Source organism: Vicia villosa, unplaced genomic scaffold, assembly GCF_029867415.1.
Source record: "Vicia villosa cultivar HV-30 ecotype Madison, WI unplaced genomic scaffold, Vvil1.0 ctg.001216F_1_1, whole genome shotgun sequence".
Taxonomy (NCBI): Eukaryota; Viridiplantae; Streptophyta; class Magnoliopsida; order Fabales; family Fabaceae; genus Vicia; species Vicia villosa.
In genome coordinates, this window is record NW_026705538.1 from 188455 (window position 1) to 205722 (window position 17268).

General features: G+C 37.7%; 1 non-coding gene across 1 annotated transcript; it reads left to right on the forward strand.

Moving 5' to 3' along the window:
• Nucleotides 1–788: 788 nt before the first annotated feature.
• Nucleotides 789–895, forward strand: LOC131634052 (small nucleolar RNA R71). The gene has a single exon (XR_009293468.1). It is a non-coding gene; the product is annotated as a small nucleolar RNA R71 (small nucleolar RNA).
• Nucleotides 896–17268: the final 16373 nt, after the last annotated feature.

Sequence of the window (17268 nt, forward strand, 5' to 3'; positions counted from 1 at the left end):
TATCCTGGAAATGTCCCAGCAGGTGCGGCAGTAGGTGCTTGTTGCTGTGCCACTTGAGATATTTGTGTCTCAAGCATCTTGTTGTGAGTGGCCAACGCGTCTACTTTAGTCGCTAACTGTTGATCTGCTCATTAGTGTGCATGTTCTGGTTTAGGAAATCCTTATTAGTCTGAGTCTGAGTGGCTATGAAATTTTCTATCATTATTTCTAAGTTAGATTTCTTAGGGACGTTAGGAGCAGCGAATGGTGCCTTTTGATATCCAGGTGGTACACTGGGTGTTTGACCAGGTGCGTACAAAGCATTATTGTTTTTGTACGAGAAATTAGGGTGATTCTTCCATCCTGGGTTATACGTGTTTGAGTAAGGGTTTCCTTGAGCATAGTTTACTGGTTCGGGGGAAACTCCTGCCAAAAGATGGCACTCGAGGGCAGCATGTCCAGACATTCCACGTATTTCGCAATTGGGGGAAACAGCAGCTACGGCGGCTACAGGTGCTATAGTGAGGTTATCAATCTTCTGAGTTAGGGCATCGACTTTGGCGTTAACGCGGTCGAGGCTACTTAACTCGTACATCCCACTCTTCGTTGAAGATTTCTCTCCAGAAGTTTTCTCTGATTGAGCTCTCTCGCTTCCCCACTGATAATGGTTTTGAGCCATACTTTCGATAAGTGTGTAAGCATCAGCATATTCTTTATCCATCAGTGCGCCACCTGCGGCGGCGTCAATCGTAAGTCTCGTATTGTAGAGGAGACCATTGTAGAAGGTATGAATGATTAACCATTTTTCTAAACCATGATGTGGACAAAGTCTAAGCATGTCTTTGTATCTCTCCCACGCTTTGAATAAAGACTCGTTGTCTTTTTGTCTAAACCCATTGATCTGGGCTCTCAGCATGGCGGTCTTACTAGGTGGAAATTAACGTGCCAGGAAGACTTTCTTAAGTTCATTCCAGGTCGTGACAGAATTGGCGGGTAAAGACTGGAGCCAAGCTCTAGCTCTATCCCTCAGTGAAAAAGGAAAAAGGCGCAGTCGGATAGCTTCCGAACTAACACCATTTGCTTTTACAGTGTTTGCGTATTGCAGGAACACTGACAAATGAAGATTAGGATCTTCCGTCGCATTTCTCGAAAACTGGTTTTGTTGTACAGCTGACAACAACGATAGTTTTAGCTCGAAATTGTTCGCCTCAATAGCAGGAGCAGCAATGCTATTGTGAGGTTTGGCTTGTGAAGGAATAGCGTAAGATTTGAGAGGACGCGACTGTTCTCCCATAGTTGATTCTTCAACTGGTTCAGGAGTAGGAGTTGGAACAAGAGTGCGAGTACGTCGTAATCGACGTGATATAGTGATAGAATGCTCCGGTTCGGGAATTGGCAGCACTAAGTCTTCACTTCGAGAGCAAGTACTTGGCATACACAAAGGGAATTAGAAAAATTGTGTTTGCCTTAGTCTCTACAACGTAACAGTTAATTACGATTTTCAACTAAATTAGTCCCCGGCAACGGCGCCAAAAACTTGATCGCGACAATGGGGTATGTCTATGATTATGACTGCAAGTGCACAGTCTATCGCGTAGTTTTAAAAGATAACGAACCCACAGGGACTAAGAATCGACCTAATGTAGTTAATCGCTACTACATAAATCTAAGCCTAATATCTGATTGATTATGGATCAGACGGGAATTAAAAAGGAATATTATTAAATTAAATCTAGGATAATAATATCGGTATGCAATGGTCGGACTTCGGGGATCTAGTAAGCCATCGATGCGGATCGTAATTTAAAATCACTTTTCTGTAGAAATCATTAGTTTAGAAACCCTCCTCTCACACTCTCGTGTTTATTTATTATGATTTCACTATTAAACCTAAGTGAGCGCTCTCGCTGTATCAATTAAAGTTCAAAGTGATTTTTGAAAACCAATGAAAACTAATTACCCTTAAAGCGCTCTCGCTGTATTTAAGGTTAATGCCTAATTTATAAGGTCTAGTTAAAATCTCAAACTCTCGTTTTTATTGATCCTAACTTCTATTGTTTTTAACTCTCATTACAAAACAGTTTAATTAAGCGTTTAGAAATACCAGACAAATATATTTGACTAATAAACTACATCAACGGATTACTCGATTCCCTCGGTTATGTGACCTTACATACCGATAAAAGGTATTTAGCCGGACATTGTTTTAGTAGGCAAAACGGAGCATTTATAACAGATATAAAATAATCCGAACATAATTGGATGAATTAACATAAAGAGGAAATAGTAATTAAATGCAAATAAATAAACCTGAATTAAATTGCAGACTGGAAAATTGTATCTTGCAGTACTGAATCTTGAATCCGAGACGAAAGTAAATGACGAAAACAAATCTACTCTTAAAACTAAAATGAATTCTGGAGCTTGAAAAAGAAACTGAATTGCAATAGTATTTCCGGTGTGGAAATCTATTGTAGAAAATGGTTTGGAAAATAAGAACAGAACTGAAAAGTTGCAGAAGGAATAAACTTGACGGCAGTAGGGTAAAAGTACGTAACCCTCTCAATAATTCTTGAAGGGTATTTATAGAGCTGCCAATTCTTGGATTTGAACTTGTTTCGTAGCAGTATCAAGTCCTTCGGCAGAGAAAATGGAGGAGAGAAAGTAGCGTAAACGAAAACAGACTCTTCTGGGCCTGGGTGTGTGACTAACGTCACACACCACATTTGGGAGGGGTGCCGAACGGCTGGGAGGGGGTTGCGCCGACCGGCAGGTGGCCTGGTGCGCCTCTCGTCTTGGGCTGCTTGCAGTCTTGCGCAATGGGCTTGCTTTGTCTTCTTTGTTTTGCACCTCCTTATTAATGTCACACCTTTTTGGCCTTTTAATCTTTAATTCGACTGTTTTTTCCTTTATTTCCTTTGCAAGTCCTGATTTTATTAAATACCTGAAAACAAATAGAAATACCGGCATAATACAAAATAAAATAATAAAACCGAAATAAAATAGAATAATAATGCATGTAAATCAAGCTAAATATATGTTACGTTTTCGCGTTATCAGAATGTTAACGGAGTTTAACTTTTCAATAAAAAAAATCATGTTTATGTACATATCTTGCAAGAACCATAATTCATCCAATTATTGATTCAAGTTAAACAGATAAGGTCTAATCAAAAGGATCATTTCCTAAAACAATATTGTAGTTGAAATATTTTCAATCTGAACCAAGAGTTATGAAGAGGAGAAGTTCATGATTCAATATTACTAAAATTCCAATACTTAGAAAACATGGAGAGTTTCAAGGTCTCACGCACCACTTTTCATTTTTCTGAGTTTTCATATAAACCCATGCTCTCTCTAGGTTCTCTCTTCTTCAACAACAGTAGAAAACCATAACAATTCTCACTCTCCAACCACCATAACCACCGCAACAACTTTGATTCTCCGTTAACAACCTCTAACAATCTTCTTCCCTTACCCCTTTTCACCATCATCATCAACCTCATAGGGATAACAATCATCCCCGACGCGAACTAATGGAGATCGATATCAAGAATTCTTTCTCCATGTACCATTAGATTCAAGATCATCGGAGCAACATTAAAAAACTTGTGTTCCGCATTCTTTCTAGCATCAAGGAGAGTACAATATTCACTGTTCTCTCATTTAGTACAAGAATCATCGCACGAAAAGCATCGACATCGTCCAAATCGGTTCTCTCGTTCAAGCTCGAAGTTAAGCTTAGAGCAAGATTCAAGATCATTCTGAACTTCTTCCTGCATTATTAAGGAGTGATTGGAGCATTTGCAGAGTTTTCCGGCGAATTTTAGATTGCATAAGCTTCACTTCTTTAACAGGTGAGTTTTCTTGAAACTCGTAGCTATGCATATCTAGACTTAACATCAGTATAGGAGCATGTAGTTTGCATCTGTGAGCTCCCACCACCGGGAGGCTGAGCATTGGACGCATGTTTTTGGTGGTTGTATTTGCACACGTCGATTCGTTTTTTGATTCAATGATTATGCTATGATTCTTGATGTTAGAGTGGTTGAATGCTAAATATAATTTCATATTCGGAATCTACGTCGAATTCCGAGGGAGTGAAGTCCGGTGCTTAATCATCTGGACATGTCTTGTTTTTCCGGTAGGGAGTCGGCCGGAGAGGATGAACGGAGCCCTAGCTCCGGCATCCACGTGTCTTTTTTCTTGGACCAGATGCTAACTTTGTTGTGTAGCGTGATTGGCTATTTTTTATTCATGAGAGCCACGTCACCGTGTAGATATTTAATCTAATGCTCGATCCCTTAAATTTGATCTCTTAAATGACCCCACAAAATTTGATTTTTTTTCCTTTTCCCTTCTTTTCTCATAACATTTAAATAAGTTTTATTATTTTTAAATCATAAGAAACTTGCTTTTTGTGTTACTTCCATAGGCAACTAACACCAATATATAAGTAACAAGAAATCCACCTAGATCTCCTCCAATGGTTGAAAACTTAAGAGATGGAACTAAGGTCTCTATAACACCCCATATTTTCTCAATTTAATTTAATCAGAATTTAAATTATTATTTAGAATTATTTGGTATTTTGTGGAATTATTTGGAAAGAATTATGAGATAGGCTATTGGGCCAAGTGTGGTGTTAGTAAAGAGGGGGTGCTATGTTAGTAGGCCTTTTACTAAATTAAAATCTATTTTCATAAAAATAAGGAATTGAGGGAAAAAGGAAAATAGATGTGAAAGATGAGCAGAAGAGTAGATGGGCTGACACGTGAAAGAGGAACAGAAGAAGAAGATGGCTAATCAAGATCTTTTGCTAAGGTAAGGGGGGACTCTCCGATTAACATCTCTTATCGTATTTTAGGTGATAATACTGATTAGGCATATTATTTAGGTCAATTGGCTTGTATGTTTAGGTTTTGGGGTTTTGGGAGATTTAGGTTGTTTTTGTTGAATCGATGAAATTGATGAATTGATGAATGGTTTTAGTGTTAGATGACCTATAAAATGTGTTATAATTGTAGTATGTTATGTTAATCGATGATGTTTTGGTATGGGAACTGTTGTGCTGCAATTAGATTGAGATTGGGAGAGGAAAGAAGTCAAAAATCACAGAAAAATTCGGTATGAACGTATAGTGCATCGACCTATGGAACTCATGCGTCGACCTATAGGTTCCCAAAAGACCAGTATGAGTCGAATCATGGGTCGACCTGAGCAAACCCGAGGGAAACAGGAATTTCTATGCGTCGACCTGCAAAAGTTGTGAGTCGACTCACAGCATACAATTTTTTTTACAAATTTTCTGAAGCCATAACTTTCAATTAATTTATGAGATAACCTATGTGTTTAAATGATGAAATGAGGTGTAACTTCCAATTAATTTTGAATCATGATTTTATTGCTTGATGAATGATGTATTGTACATATATGTGATGAGATGTGACAATACATGCTATGTTTTAAACACGATTCGTATGATGATTTGTTTAATTGTGTGATGAAGCTTATGAGATATTTCATGTGATGTGAATATTTTGTTTGTTTGATGGATGATATATTGTTGTCATATATGATGATATGTGACCGTATGAGATGTGTTGATTGATGTGAATATATGTATATTCTTATCATTGATTATGATGATGATTAGTGTAAATACATGTACGTTCTGTAATGATGGTAATGATGATTGATTTGTGATGAATGATGCTGATACATATATGTAGATGTTTTTAAGTTGGCTTCATTTTGTGGTAAAACATTGTGTATCTTATGGATGTCATGCTCGATGTCATGACATCAGTATTTGACAGCAGATGCTGTTGTATTTAACTATCACGCGCCTGCTGAGCTGGAATATGAAGATTCAATATGTACTCAACAGATATAGAATATTCCATGGAATATTATGCAATCCTATGTGGCATAGATTTAAAGGTCAAAAGAATCAAGTCAGAATATTGAAGATTATGCAGTTTCTAATTATGGAGATAAATTAGGAAACTTATGATTGAAGACCTTACTTGTAGCAGAAGAAATCTGCTGATTCGTAACAGCCAGAGTGCTGCGATTTGTAAGCCCAAGTCCAATTGGGATTAGTTTATAAATAGGAAACTTTGTAACATAGTTTTGTAAGCTAGCCGAGTATTGACAAGATGTAGTTTTTTGGGTTAGCCGTGTAGGTGAACCACCCGGGTTGTGGGATGGTCACTGATTTGTGCCTCGAAGCCTGTAGGTAAGAGGTTTGTTTTACTCACTTAGAAGCTGTGAAGCAATGAGTGGAGTTGTGTTCTTGGAGGAAGCTTTGGAGCAACTCCAAGTTATGTTTATTTGTGTATTTAGAATGTTTGTAATTCGGCCGTCGATGCAGTGGCTGAGTTGTTAACTACTAGACATCATTGCTATGTTTGGGAGTGGAATGGAGATGTTCCGTATCTAGCGAGAACCTAGGTAGAGGGGTCATTGGGTAGTGATTAAGTGAGCAGTTGTAAACTGGGAGTTTAGCTCTGAATTGATACTGCTAATAGTGGACTTCATCCCTGGCTTGGTATGCCCCCAGAGTAGGTTGATTGAACCGAACTGGGTGAACAATTCTGTTGTGTTCTTTATTTTCTGTACTGTTTTATTTTGCCTACCTTGTCTGTTTTATTATGTCAGATCAGATGTCACGACATCCATATATGACATCTGAGTTATGTCTTATCGGAATTTCAATTGGTATCAGAGCAGGCATCCTGTCTGTTTCTGGGTGAGATCCATGGGGGATACTTTCTGGTTGTGTACAAGGTAGAAGATTGTTTGAACAAGGAGTGTTCATATTGTATGGTCCCTTGAAGTAGAGGATGGACCTATTTGTGGAAGACTACACCAACCTGACCAGAACCATTGTACCTTCTTGATGAATGAAGATAAGGATACTTGGACAAGAAGATTAAATTCAGAAACTTCATGGGGGAGTGAAGTCTTTCGATTGTTTTGTTCAATTATTATACACAGAGAAGAGTATTATAAAAGCTTCATGCGGGAGTGAAGACTCTGATAAGGTAACCTCTGTAATTTTGGTTAGGTCTAGTCGATTGCTTGGTGCAGAAGCAAGCTTTTCTGTAGGGTTGATTTACTTTCAATCCTTAGATGTCATGCTTTCAATTGAATTATGGAGTAAGCATTGTGTGAATTCTGTTGAAGTATGGCTATTTTCCGCTGCATAGCTTCTGATGAAACCCCATTGTAAAAGAAAGATTATAGGTTATGTATATTCAACAGAATGTATGGCAGATCCTTACAACTGTAATTAAAGTGTCAAAGATACTTGAGTAATCTCTCAAGTCCACTCATAATGGAATGGTTTATTAGAGCTGATGAATATCACTGATCAATGATATTCATAATCATCTTCAAGTGTGAACCTTGAAGAGTTTCATGGCTGGAGTGTTCCTAAAAGGAGGAACAAATGTCCTACTGGATGATAGGATATTGAGTACTGGTATGCAGCTACCAGCAGAAGAACAGATGTTCTGGTGCTAAACTAATGTAGTGTGAGAACATTGGTTTGGAACCTACTCCTGGTCTGGAAGAAGAGACATTTGATTATAAGTTGATCAGGACACGATTAACATGTACTTCTACTCCAAATCTTATTTTATGGGAGGTTAGAAGTAAAAGCTCAGTGTTAAAGAAGACTCGTGAAGGTATTCTTTTCTGATCCTTTATGTTTAAATCAAGATGAGCTTATATATGGTAATTTCCTCTGATCAACGGAACCAGATATGTGTATTTTCATTCATAACCATAGAACAGTTATTGGAGCTGAATACTGTGTCTCAACCACAGTGAAATATGGTCACGAATGTTGACTACCCTAGTTGTTATCTAGAAAGGGTAGTGTTTTGAAGAACCAAGGAAGTCAGATGGCTTAAAAGAATCTGACTAATTCAGTGTCATGCTATAACTAAGTCTGTTCCAGAAACCTAAATGAGGGAATCTCCTCTATAGGTACAGACTATGGCATCCATCATCTCAAAATCAGAATGAAAGTCTAAAGAAAAGCTTATTGAGGTGTTGGCTATTCTATTCCTTGATATGTGTGGATGTTACTGATAGCTACACTCTATTGTTTCCACCCCAAGTGCTATAAATTAGATGTTAGAGATGTTAACCAAGAACCATGAAGGATTATGTTATATCAGATGTTACAACATTATCTCAAGGTCTTCAGATTTTGTTGTTTTTGCCAAGAGGAAAATATTTAAGTGTGAAGAGGTAATCAGTCAGAATGATCTAGTGTGATTAGTAAATTCTAACTGACTAACTGGTAAGTACTTTGACGGGAGACTCAGTACTTATTAGATGTGCAGCCTGAATGCAAGATTTTTATACTCTGTCGGGAGCTGAGTATTTGTATGAAGAGTTCATGGACTAGTGTGAACTAAATGCTAATGTTCACTGTTATCTTCACAAGTTTAAGAAGGTTGGCAATGGTATCTGGTGAAGCATATTGTTACTGTTAAATATCTTGATGGGAGCTGGATATTTGCAATAACTTTATGAAGAAAGAAGTATGTGATGAAGAAAAAGCTTTACATGAAAATACATCATCACTACTGTTGAGGACACCAGAGAGATAAGGTTCAGACTTATCTGCTGAAGATTAATTTATGGTTATACAATTATAGTTTCTTCTACTTCAAGTTGCAGAGTGTGGCAATCAGAATCTTGTGTAGCAAGCAAACTGAATATTCTAAATTTTGAAACTGTTGCAAATTCCAAATGAAGGGTGCTTCAAGGACGAACATCAAAGATGTCCTAAATTTATACAACTCAGGGGTAGTAAGAGAGTATGGAGATCAGCAAGGACAATGTTATTCTGCTTCTAATCAAATGGAAAGTCTCTCAAAGACTAATATTTAAGCAAGAAGAACAATGTCATACAAGATGCCAGAACATAACTCAAGACATTATTCTTAAAAACCAGCAAGGATTATTCTTTGTATTATCATCTAAAAACATGTATTGATGGTGTGTATCACTTGTTCTGATATAGTGCATGTTCCAACCACTGCAAAAGTCCACCTGATGTAGTTCTGTTTCAAATAACATCTCTTGAATAAGACATTTGTTGAGGTCTAGGTATGTTATTTAAATTGCTCAGGTTTCTAGAGTCTTTTCCGTTTTATCCTTTTTGTTGAGTCCCTCATGTCCTTCTTTCGGACATGGGTAAGTTTAGAGTCTATATAGGATATGTTAGTCAAATTGTGACAAACATAGGGAATAAGGGTAGTGTTCAGACATTGTTAAGTCTGAGGTCATTCTTTGCAGTTGTTTTGTAAAGATATTTTTTTTTAGAGTCTTGTTTCGAGTCATGAACATATTTTGGTTCTTGTGTTCTAAGTCATTCTATAGAGGTCTGTTGTCTCTATGGATAGTCCATCATTCTAAAGTCATGAACACTGACTGTCTCGTGTTCTGAATTATCCAAAATAGAGGTCTGGTTCTCTATGTTTGTAAATGGATAATCCAAGTGTTTAATTGGCTGTTGACCTGTGTCACATGGGTTCTGGTTGTTGTCTGACACATGTGTAAGTAAAGATTCATCTCCCTCAAGGTGAATCTAATTAGGAAAGGATTTAAGATCAATTTCTAGTTGTGCCAAGTACAAGTATTTAATTGATTATCCTTGGAGTTCAAGAAAACTGATGGTCTTAAAGATGTTGGAACATCTCTTCTTCAAGACCCTGTACAGTAAGGATAGTGCATTTATTTTAAGATCTATCTCTTTGGTGGCAGCAGAAGCATATGATCCCTGAAAAAGGTTTCCTGGCAAGAAACATGTTCAGCTTTGGAGTGTACAAGAAGAAGAAGACATCATAATCTTGATGGTGGTTACGCGGATCAGTTTATTTATGATCTAGGTAAGGAAGTGCATTGGCTAATGCACACTGTGGAGTCAAGAACAAGTGGCAGTATTCTTGACATCATGGAAACAACTTTGCTCAAGGAAGTGGCATCCTTGGTACAGCTAGAGGGTTAGTCTCTAACTAGTCCTTCTGATGACTCATGAATCAGAGTGTCTGATGTCGTTAGAGAATAAGCAGGGATTCATTAAAGTGTGAGCTTGGATGACATAACTGCATAGCTGCAAGATGGAGGTTGCTTACTCAAACTTGGTTTCACAATCAAGTCTATGAGAGCATTGAACTCTGGTTCTGTAAAGGGAGGAAGTTCTTTCAAGTGGAAGAAGAAGGAACTGAATTCAACAGCTAGATGTTAAGACACAATGTTTTGACATTTGGTTTAACATCAGAATCTTAGTTGGTGAAGTGGCACATCAACTTAACATAAGAAGATCTACAAAAGTTGAAGATTGGATACTTCAAAAAGATCGCTCTCATTACAGTTCTTTGGAATTGCTAGGTAGAGAAGATGTTACATGTTCTTGTCTTAGAAAATCTAAGCTTGTTTTTATATAACATGTAGCTTGAAGTTCAAGTTTCACTTGAAGGGTCGGAATATCTTTGAGAGAAGTCTGATAAACGTGGAGAAGTAAAAAAGTGGCATTTGACATTTTCATATGAGGATTCATGAAGGAGGGAATCAAACAGTGGCATTTGGTTCATCTCAGAAGTGGGTTCGAAGGATCAAGATAATTAACATGTGGCAGCTGATTAGTCTTGAGGATAGTCTTAGACAAATTACTTTTGGGCAGAATTGTAATAAGTTGAATACAAAAAGGAGATGTTAGTTGCTTTGGCAACATTTATGGCCAAACAGGGAGAGAAGAGTTTGTCACCCCAGGTCATGTTGAACAAGTTGTTTCTGTTCATGTTATGTGATAGTGTAGTTTGTGGAACTTGGTCAGCAGGTCTGATGTTATGATGTGTATTAGCAAATCTGCATATCTGGTAGTTTGCTATAGTTGTTGTCTATTGTTGTTCTCGGATATGGTGACAAGAATGTTTTAGCCAAAATTTGCCAAAGGGGGAGATTGTAGACTGATCGCGACTTTACGTGTCTATAAATCTGATAACTGCAAGTGCACAGTCGTGTCGTGTAGTTTTAAAAGATATCGAATCCACAGGGACTATGAACCGATCTACCGTTATCTAAGGTTACTATGTAAAGCTAGGCGTACTAAAATTTCGATTGTTCCTAAGGGAAAGTGATTGTGAGAAAATAAAGAATAATAATAAAAGACAGGTATCAGTATGTATTTCGTTTAACTAAAGGTAATCCGAAGGTTCATTGGCTTTTGCATAATTAAATTAAAAATCTTTACTAATTCCAATTGATTAAAAATCCTCGTCTCAAACTTTCGCTCTGTTGATTCAGACTACTATCCTAATCCTAATGTACGCTTTCGCCATCCCATTAGATTTTAGAAGAGCTTTTTGGAAACAATGTAATTAATAAAATGCCTATTTTACGAGGTTGTTATCTATTTAAATCTCCTAATCTCAAACTTTCGCTCTGTTGACTCGGAACATGCTAATATCCCTAACGTACGCTTTCGCCATCCCATTCGGGTGTAAGAATACTTTTTGAAAATAAATAAGTTCCAATTAGTTTTAATACGCTTTCGCCATCCTTAAAACTAATGTCCTATGTCTACTATCCAGTTAAAGATCTCAAACTTTCGCTCTATTGATTTTAACCTTTGACCGTCCTAATCCCTCAAACTTTCGCTCTATTGGTTTTAAGACTTACTAATTAAACTAGACATATAAACCAAAAATAAGTGATAATTAATAAAACATAATTTAAGCCAATTTATTTCGGATCCCTACGGTTAACTTACTTTACATACCGACACCTTTAGTATTTTAGCCAGACATATTAATACGATTAAACATACATATATTGGTTCGGTTCATAATAATAAGCATATTAAATGGCATATAATATATCATGCAGATAAATAATATAAATAAGGCGGTAAATAAAAAACCTGAATTAAAATAAATCTGGATTGAATTGAATCTTGAAGTACTCGAACTTCCACCACAGGTTGGCTGGATCGTTCTTCGGAATTTAAATGGCAGAAAATAAAAACAAGGAAATAAAGCGATAAATCTAACGTAAGGCTAGATCTATGAAAAGTTCACAACAATTTCCAGTGTAGAAATCGTTGTGAGAAAATAGACGGTTAAATGAAAACATAATAAGGAAAAGCAGTTCGCGGTACAATTTCGGCAGCACTTCGTTGGCAGGAAATCGGACTCCTTGGAAGTGGGATAGCAGGTCCTATTTATAGGAGGAGGTTTGCAGTTGGAATCCGTGAATTGAGGAACTTTCTGCAGACTGGGCGTGGAGACGTGGGTCTCCGTTTCTTCAGGAAGACTTGAGAAGTGCGTCTCAAGTGGAGAAAATCTTGGGCAGTTGGAGACGGGCGTCTCCTCTTGGTGACGTGGCTGAAGAGAACGTGGAGACGTGCGTCTCCACTTGCTTGCAGGTCTGGGCCACGCGCCTTTTGATTCATGGTGGGCTGAATATCTCTTTTGGGCCTTTTGGGTCCTAATTGCACCCTTCTTTCACTTCAGCACTCCCTTTTCATCTTTTAGGCATAAATATTGGTCATTTAAGCTCAATTTTCTTTCCTTTTCGCAAATAGTCGAAATTGAAGGGTAAAACCTGAAATAAAGCAAATACACGCGTAATATCATAATAAATTAACATAATAAACGGAAAATGCTATAAATATCTATGGATTTTAGGCTAAATATACGATATAAAATCGTGTTATCATAGACGTTTTTAAGTTGGCTGCATTTTGTGGTAAAACATTGTGTGTCTTATGGATATCATGCTCGATGTCATGACATCAGTATTTCACCGCAGATGCTATTGTATTTAACCATCACGCGCCTGCTGAGCTGGAATATGAAGATTCAGTATGTACTCAACAGATGCAGAATATTCCATGGAATATTATGCAATCCTATGTGGCACAGATTTAAAAGTCAAAAGAATCAAGTAAGAGTATTGAAGATTATGCAGTTTCTAATTATGGAGATAAATTAGGAAACTTATGATTGAGACCTTACTTGTAGCAGAAGAAATCTGCTGATTTGTAACAGCCAGAGTGCTGCGATTTGTAAGCCCAAGTCCAATTGGGATTAGGTTATAAATAGGAAACTTTGTAACATAGTTTTGTAAGCTAGCCGAGTATTGACAAGATGTAGTTTTTTGGGTTAGCCGTGTAGGTGAACCGCCCGGGTTGTGGGATGGTCACTGATTTGTGCCTTGAAGCCTGTAGGTAAGAGGTTTGTTTTACTCACTCAGAAGCAGTGAAGCAATGAGTGGAGTTGTGTTCTTGGAGGATGCTTTGAAGCAACTCTAAGTTATGTTTATTTGTGTATTTAGAATGTTGGTAATTAGGCCGTCGATGCAGTGGCTGAGTTGTTAACTACTAGACATCATTGCTATGTTTGGGAGTGGAATGGAGATATTCCATATCTAGGGAGAACCTAGGTAGAGGGGCCATTGGGTAGTGATTAAGTGAGGAGTTGTAAACTGGGAGTTTAGCTCTGAATTGATACTACTAATGGTGGACTTCATCCCTGGCTTGGTATGCCCCTCGAGTAGGTTGATTGAACTGAACTGGCTGAACAATTCTGTTGTGTTCTTTATTTTCTGCACTGTTTTATTTTTCCTACCTTGTTTGTTTTATAATGTCAGATCATATGTCACGACATCCATATATGACATCTGAGTTCTGTCTTACCGAAATTTCAATATACATGCTTGATAATGATGATGGTGGTAAGAGATGAGACAATGATGTTAATCGGATCGACGATGTTATAAGTATGTTGTATATGTTTGCAATAATATGTGTTAATTGTGATGAGACTCACCCTTACATGTTGACATTTTCAGATTGGCAAGTAGCAACTTTTGGCTTTGGTGAGGATAGCTCATAGGCCAGTTTGTTTAAGTATAGCGTCGGTGTCATGCTCTGATATTGTAACATTGGGGAACGCTAGTCTAGAGTCTATGAGGATACTCTATTCTATTGTTATTGTATTAACTTTGTGGGATATCGCATAGATGATGTTATGCTTATCTGTATGATGAATATTCCGCTGTGTAGAAACAAGATTATGATAATATGATGATTTGTTCCTAAGTGTAGCATGACAAATGACTTATGAATAAATGGGAATAAATTGAATTGTGGCACCCTTGTTTTTATGTCTTACTCTGAATAATTTATATAATTACCGCGGGATTTAGAAGGGTGTTACAATAGTGGTATCAGAACAGGTCGGTCCGTCCGGCCAATTGTCGAGTCAGTTGAGTTGCGCCACAAATGAATATTGTCAGCGTATTATCCCTTGGTATGCGACATGTGAGTGAATCACTGTCGATACTTGTTTGTTTTGTTGCGGGAGTTGGTTTGAGCAAAGTGGGGGAGAAGCCTTGCTTCTCGGAAGAGTTTCAGTTGCAAGTTTGCAAAAAGGATTGCAGTCGTGATGTTTCAGAAATCGAACTTTAGCGAAGGAATGTGTCGCTCAAGTTATAAGAAGTTTGGGAGAAAAGATATATGATAAAGGGCTGTTCAGAATGTGATTGATTTGAAGAGGATGAGTTTGGAGCGAAATTTCCGTAAGCAAAACGCAGGAAAATTTCGGAATCGTTATGAAACTTCGAAAATTCATAACTGGAGTTTTGGACATCCGATTTGAGTTTCGTTGAAGGTTCAGAAAGCTAACAACATGAACTCTAATATAATAATGGTTGCAGCAGCGGTAACGTATTTAATTGTGTCAGGATGATATTGGAAAGAAGTGAAGTTGGCGGCTACACTTGCTCCTAGAACTAGACTTATTTATTGGTACCGCACGGGACGTCAGTGTCAGAGTTGAGCAGATTGAAGGAATAAATTAAAGGCTTGTTGAGAAGAAATTTTAAAAATTAAATGTACCATTGGAGGGATTTTGGAGATATCATTTAGAGTGTCGCTGCATGGTGTCGGTGTTGCATTTTCAAATAACGACTTGAATCATATCTTGAGTTCGAATTGTCGGATCAATGTGCCGTTTGAGCTTACGAAGAGGAGAGATTATGTTTTACCTTATGGGAGAGTTATAAATACGGTAGAGTGATCCTATGAGGAGAGATTCTGAAGTCGGTTAAGGAAGCATGAAACTTGTTGAATGGGAATGGTTATTACCGCAATTGTTCGAAACAGAGTTGAGTAGAACATGTTGTTGACGAATAAGTTGATGAGATATTCGGCAATAAAGATGATTTGAGTACCGATTGATTTTAGTGAGAAGTGAATTATTAGTAAAGGTGAAATAAACTTTAGAACGGTTGGAGTCGTATTTGTGATGCCAAAGTAACGACAGGTATAAGAGAAGAATTGTAGAGAATTTCTAACACCTATTTATGTGAGGAAGACTTTGTTGAGATTCTGAGTGGAATGATATTTAGACGCGAAAGACGTCATGGGATTTAGAGTAAAACCACGAGTTATGAATGTTGTCGCGTTCTTTTGCTAAGATGAGGATTTTGATTTGGAACGAGATGAATAGTAATGTACGGGTATATTAGTGATTCTAAAGTTGAGAAGTACATAACAAGTGTGTGATGCTAGGTGGCTATGAAGCGGATTGTGTGAAATGTTTGGATGTTGGTGCCTCACCAACAAGATCCAATGAGAAGGGAATGTGCGAGTTGTAAAGACTCAAAGTGAATTATTGGGATATGACGATGTCAATGAGTTTGAGTGCAAACTCGGAAAAGACACTATTATGTAGTAACGACGATTTATGCTTAAATATGGTTGTCGACTATTGTGAGATATTTAATCGAACTCTAGTATGGTCGAAGGGTAGCTTCTTGGTTCGACAGGATTAAGCATGAAGTCGAAGGTTGTTCACATGCTTGTGTCGAATATGCTAGGGTCGTTAGCATGTTAAATTAGGTTTTAGGGTTTAAACCCTAATTTGTTAAGTTAGCTTGTTTATTAAGTTGGCTTGTGTAATGGGTCTTGTGGAAAAAGCACATTAGTTAGTATGTTAGGTTTTATTATAAATAGTATACTAGTCTCTCATCATTGCTAAGCTGCAAATCCTAATTTAGGGTGAGAGAGGTTATTTGTTATTCTTGTAAACTTGTAGTCTTGTTTTCTAAGAGAAAGTAAAAGAATAGCAGTTATAACCAATTCTTATGTTCTTCTTATCTTCCATAATTCCTATTATATTTTGTTCTTGACATCGTTTTTCACAACAAATTGGTGCGGTGAACGTGGAGAAGATGCCTTCAACAAAGTATGATATTGAAAAGTTCACCGGAGTGAATGATTTCGGTCTGTGGCGCTTGAAGATGAAAGCCTACTGGTTCAACAGGGTTGTTTGGAAGCGTTGAAGGGAGAGGCAGCCATGAATGCTGCATTAATGGCAGCGGAGAAGACGACTATGATCGAGAAGGCACACAACGCAATTTTGTTGAGCCTTGGTGATAAGGTTCTCAGACAGGTATCAAAGGAGATGACGGCATCAGGGTTATGGGCGAAACTTGAAAGTTTGTATATGACCAAATCGCTGGGAAATTGACTCTACCTGAAGCAGGCTTTGTATTCATTCAAGATGATTGAAGACAAAGTGTTGGCTGAGCAGTTGGATATGTTCAACAAGTTGATTCTTGATCTTGAAAATATTGATGTAAAGATCGATGATGAAGATCAAGCGCTGTTACTATTGTGCGCTTTGCCTCCATCACATGCTCATTTCAAAAAACTCTCCTGTATGTAAGGGAGTCCCTGACCTTTGAAGAAGTTCAATCAGCCCTATATTCAAAGGACCTGAACAAACGAAAGGAGTATAAACCTTCGACTGTTGGCGAAGGCTTGGTCGTTAAAGGAAAACTCTTACGAAAGGATGGTAAGTTTGACAAGAAGAAGGGCAAAAGCCAGTCGAAGTCTTACAATGGCGAAGCATCTGGCATTCGATGCTATCATTGTAAGAAGGAGGGTCACACAAGAAAGGTGTGCCCTGAACGCCTGAAAGATCATGGAGGTAAGGATAATGGCAATGCAGCCATTGTTCAAGATGATTTCGAATCATCTGATGTTCTTGTGGTTTCAAGCGGTGACTCGAGAAGAGAGTGGATTATGGATTCAGGTTGCACTTGGCACATGACTCCAAACAAAGACTTGTTCGAGGAATTATGTGATCAAGATGGTGGATCAGTATTGCTGGGAAACAACAAGGCTTGCAAGATTGCAGGTGTTGGATCTGTGAGGTTCAAACTCCATGATGAGTCAATATGGTTATTGACTGA